Source organism: Frankliniella occidentalis, unplaced genomic scaffold (assembly GCF_000697945.3).
Source record: "Frankliniella occidentalis isolate FOCC.00 unplaced genomic scaffold, Focc_3.1 Scaffold30, whole genome shotgun sequence".
In the NCBI taxonomy this organism is placed as follows: Eukaryota; Metazoa; Arthropoda; class Insecta; order Thysanoptera; family Thripidae; genus Frankliniella; species Frankliniella occidentalis.
The window spans coordinates 247,928-252,534 of record NW_026267160.1 but is presented as its reverse complement, the minus strand read 5'-3'; the positions used below and the strand labels follow the sequence as shown (position 1 = coordinate 252,534).

General features: G+C 58.4%; 1 protein-coding gene across 1 annotated transcript in view; it reads right to left on the bottom strand.

The window, feature by feature from the left end:
- Positions 1 to 4,607, bottom strand: part of LOC113211004 (transcription factor hamlet-like) — a 156,623-nt gene that overhangs the window by 151,049 nt on the left and 967 nt on the right. The window contains exon 2 of the mRNA XM_052265777.1: positions 3,559 to 3,727. The gene's annotated coding sequence lies outside the window, so the exon portion shown is untranslated. The remainder of the gene's footprint in view (positions 1 to 3,558; positions 3,728 to 4,607) is intronic.

Here is a 4,607-nt window from a genome sequence, read left to right as displayed (position 1 = left end):
GGGAGGGGGCGGACACGTTGCAATCTCAGCGCGGAGAAATGATTCAGTGCGGCGGGGCACGACAAAGGGGCTCAAAGCGTGGCGAATCTAGCGGGCGTCTTTAAAACAAATAGGCTATCAGATGATCGTGTCATACGCACCGGGGCACTTGGAAGGGAAACACATAATACGGGAGGAAGCGTCAACAAACACCTTTTCTAGGGCGGGTGATGGACATTCTGACTTGAAGCCTATATCGTTGCAAGGGCATTAAAACGCAAACAATTTTGCTACGACCCGTCGAGCAAAATTTTGGTATGTTGTTGTTTTCTTTCATGCCACTGTGCCACAAAGGACAAAAGTTCCTTCCGTTTTTTTTTGTTTTTTTTTGGGGGGGGGTTATATTATTATTTCACGACAATGTGTTCTTTTGCGACTAAAATTTGAGCGCGCAGCAGAACACGTATTGTACATAACCGCACAGAGCGCCGCGCGAGGCCCGCGCCGCGACGAGACCGCACCCGCCGTGCTGCGACGGGGTTGGCTCGGCTGTGTTTTACGAGAAAAGATATGTCTTCATTTCACGTCTTGCCTCCGGCATGTGCGACGCGGGTATGTTTGTTTCGCAGGCATATGAGAGATGGAGACGAGAGAGAGAGAGAGACTGCTTTCTACCGTTCTCGCTCGCACTGTCGCAAAATTAGGCGAGAGGCTTGCATACCTGCAGGGTCCAGCAATAAAGGGACGAGGTGTCCTCAGCAGCTCGCACGACCCGCCCGGGGTTACGATTTTAAGACTCCATAAAAGAGACGACAGGGAAAAGAAAAACAAGACGCACGGCAACAGGGCCGAGCGAGCAGCAACATGAGATGAAAGCGTTTTTCTCTCTCATAATGTTGAGTAGTGAGGGTGTATTTGGACAGAACCCACGTAAGTGGCGGTCCCCGCGACCCCAGTTACGGCCACGCTCGGCTCGGACACCTCCCCAGCAGAGCGGCACGGCACTGCGCGACGCTGTTCCGACTTCTTCTAAAGCGAGCATTGAGTCGAGTGACTCAGATTGCGTGCCGAGCCCGAGCAGCAGCAGCCGCGGCCAGCCCCTAAACCAACACCGCGAGCGCTTAGCTTGAGACATCAGACAACGCCACGCCGGTCCGTGCCGCGCTGTTCATTTGCACGGCCTCTTAGAAAGGCATTAGGCGGCAGGTCGCAGGCCGCGGTGTGGCGAGGCGGCGGCAAAGTAAGCCGGGGTCGAGTCGTTAGGTCGGGCGCCACACCTGCATTCACAGCTACCTTACACCTGCCCGCAGGCCGGGTCGTCAGGCCAGACCGGGCACCACACCTGCATTTGCACCTGCCTGCAGGCCGGTGTAGACGTTAGGTCGTTAGGCCGGGTGCCACACCTCCCTTGAACCTGCCAGCAGGCCGGTGTAGAGTTAAGGTCGTGTTAGGCCAGGCCTCACACCTGTCTTGCACCTGTCTTGCACCTGCCTGCAGGCCAGTCGAGGTTAGATCGCTAGATTAGGTTAGGCCACATCTGCTTGTCAGCTGCCTAAGGCCGGTCGAGGTTAGGTCGTCAGGTTAAGTTAGGCCAAACCTGGCTTGCACCCGCCGGCAGGCCGGTGTAGAGGTTAGGTGTCGTTAGGCCGGGCACCCCCACGCCGCACCTGCCTTGCACCTGGCTCCTTACGCGGCCGGCGCCTGCGATGCCCCGGGTAGGCAACCCATCCTACTCCGCGAGGAGCGGGCGGCCTATCACCGCCGTGGTGCAGGATTTACGGCGCGGTCAGCGCGATCAAGCCGCCCCGCCCCGCCCCGCACGAACTCCACGACGCCCTCCGCGCACGCCCTCGCTTTTTATACATCCAGATAGATGGTCGGCCATATTTCACGGGGACCGACCGCACGCTACGCCCCACCACCACACCCCCGCGGTTGGCCACTGGCGCCTGGCTCTCTCTCCTTTCCGTTCCCTTTCCCCTCTCCGTTAAACTCCCTCCCTCTCTCTTTCTCTCTTCTCCACAAAAAGTAGTAACACCCACCCCTGCTGCAGACGGGACGGACAGACATTTCTAGACGAAGCGAAGGGCCCCCGTGCTTTACTCGGCAATTAATTATTCCAGCAACAGTTTTATTTTCGTTCCGACATGAGAGGCGCCCAGACGTCCGACGTCCGCATCAGGTTCCGGGGTGTGCCCGGCCGACGGCGTGCTGCTTCCGGTAGCTTCCGGGGCTTCCGGGCCGCGGTGGCGGGGCGCGAGCAGCGCGACCATCAGCCCTCTGCATCGAGCTGCACGCCGTCGAGAAGACGCCACCGGCCTCGAGCCCCCTAAATCTCTACAAGGTGCTCGACAAAGACAACGCAGTAAAAAAATCCACAATCTGTAATTCACAGTTGTACTTTTAACGCACAATAATTTGTTTTGTAAGTTGTTTTAGAAACAACAAAAATGATGTTTTGTCAAGAAGAATTTTTGATTCGAAAAGCTAAAATATATAAGATGATTGTATCGATGTAGCATTCGTGGACCTCAAGAGTAACAATTCGACAACTGATTTATCTCTTTATACGGGGCGCTCCGGTCGCTTGCCCCGTTCGCTATGGGCCTCTCACTGGAAAAAAGAGAGAATTGTAGTTTTCCTCTCGATTCCCGCCCAGTGATATACTCTCAGGGAGAAACAAATAACGACCCGGCGTGGCCCGCGGCGCGCGGTGACAGTTCCGCGGACCGGACCTCAGCAATAAAGGGCCCGCGCGCCTCTCTCTCTGTCTCTCTCTCTCTCTCTCTTCCGCCCTCGCCACCCCTCCCTCTCTCCATCTCTATCCTCGGCGCTAGCTGCAAGCGCTCGCCATAACTCGGAGATAATTGGTAATTCCCCGGATACAATAACAGCAGCCCGAGGCGGAGCGGAGCCGGGAGGGGGGGGGGGGGGGGGCGCCGCGCGTGATAACTTCCGATAAGGCCGCAGAGTGAATTCGGTGGACATCTCAAGCAGGAGTCGTGGTGGTGCGGGAGGCGACACCCCTCTCTCGCCCGCACACACAAACATACACACACACGCACACGAACACAAACCCACGCACACGCACGCACACGCACGCACCCGCACGGGGGCGTGTGGTCGTGCCCGTTCTGTCCGGCACGTCCGGCGCATTGCCTCAAAGTTTTGGCAAATTTACGACCGCCAACGTCCATCGCGAGCGCGGCGGCGGCACCGAGCAGCAGGCTGCTATGGCTCCGAGTGTGGCTGGACGTGGCGTGGCGGGGTGGTGTGGTGGGGCTTTGGCAGCTGGGCGGTGATGATGGCAAAAGCAGAGGAGGGTGGTTGGAAGTGCGAAAAGAGAACGGCGAGGGCGACAAAGGAGAATGCAGAGCGCGGGTGGGGTGCGGGGAGGAGTGGCATCTCGAACTCGATCGTTGTATTTTCCGACGTCTGGGCGCTGAAAGCGCTACAGACACTAGTTTTAGGCGATTTAAATTAAGCTCCTAAAAAGTCCATTCCAAGTTCAAACAAACAGGCGTCGATATAATGTAAACCTACATGAAAGATGAAAGCAGTCGCAGACTGCACACTCACCACACAGCGGGGTCCTCGCCTGGAGGTGAAGCAGGATGGGTTGCCTGCCCACCCGGCTCGCTGTCGCCGCCGGTCCTCAGCGGCCACCGCGCCCGTCCTGCGAGATGGGTTGCCTACCGACAGGGCGCTCGCCATGGCTGCTTCCGACGTACCGCCACACGCCGCCAACCTGAAGAAGAAAGGACATATAATTTATTACACGTATTTTTTTGGCACTGTTTTTTATGATGACAACTATAACTAGGCGCCCAGGACACAGCGCCAGTGAAAAGTATCTGGCACACACCACACCCGGACTGGCCGGGCCAGGACCAGCAACCAACAGCGCGTCTGGTCTTGGCAACGACCACGGCAGCGGCCGGATGGTGGGCACCAGCAGATGAGAGTCGAAAAGAAACCGTGTGGCGGCGGGGCGCTGCTGGGCGACGTCACGACCCAGTGCGCGGGGGCGCGCGGAGGCGCGGCGGGGGTGCGGGCGTGGGGCTGCGAGGGCGTTACAGAGGGGGGCGGGCGGGAGCTGAGGTCCTGCCGGACCTCACCGCTCAAACGGCTTGTTTGAGATTACCATCACTATGCAGTCGCCGCGCTACCGGCCCCGGCCACCACCGCGACCACGCCAACCCTGAATTTAAATATAATTTTCTGCAAGCGCAAAAGAGAAAAGAAGGGTGAGGTTGCCTGCTTTTTGCGCCGATGCAACTGCTCAGCAGAGTGAGCGCTTGAGCTGCCAGCCTGCGCTATCGGCGCGCCGCACGGGCGAACCGTCATGTATGACGTTTACAATGTAGAACAGACCTCGGCTGTGATACGATGGAAGGGGGGAGGGGGGGGCCTTCAGCGAACGCCTCGCCGTGCTGGTCGCGCGGGGCGTGACTCCAAGCCGGCCGCGATCCGCGCACACGCGCGCACACGCGCTCACGCTCGCGCGGCGGTGGTCTGCGAAGGGCTCAACTGCTTTGAAAGGCGCATGACACTGATCAGCATAATCGGAATAATGGGGCCACACATGGCACAATCTGGCACGCGAGCAGCACGGCCAGTGCAACTGA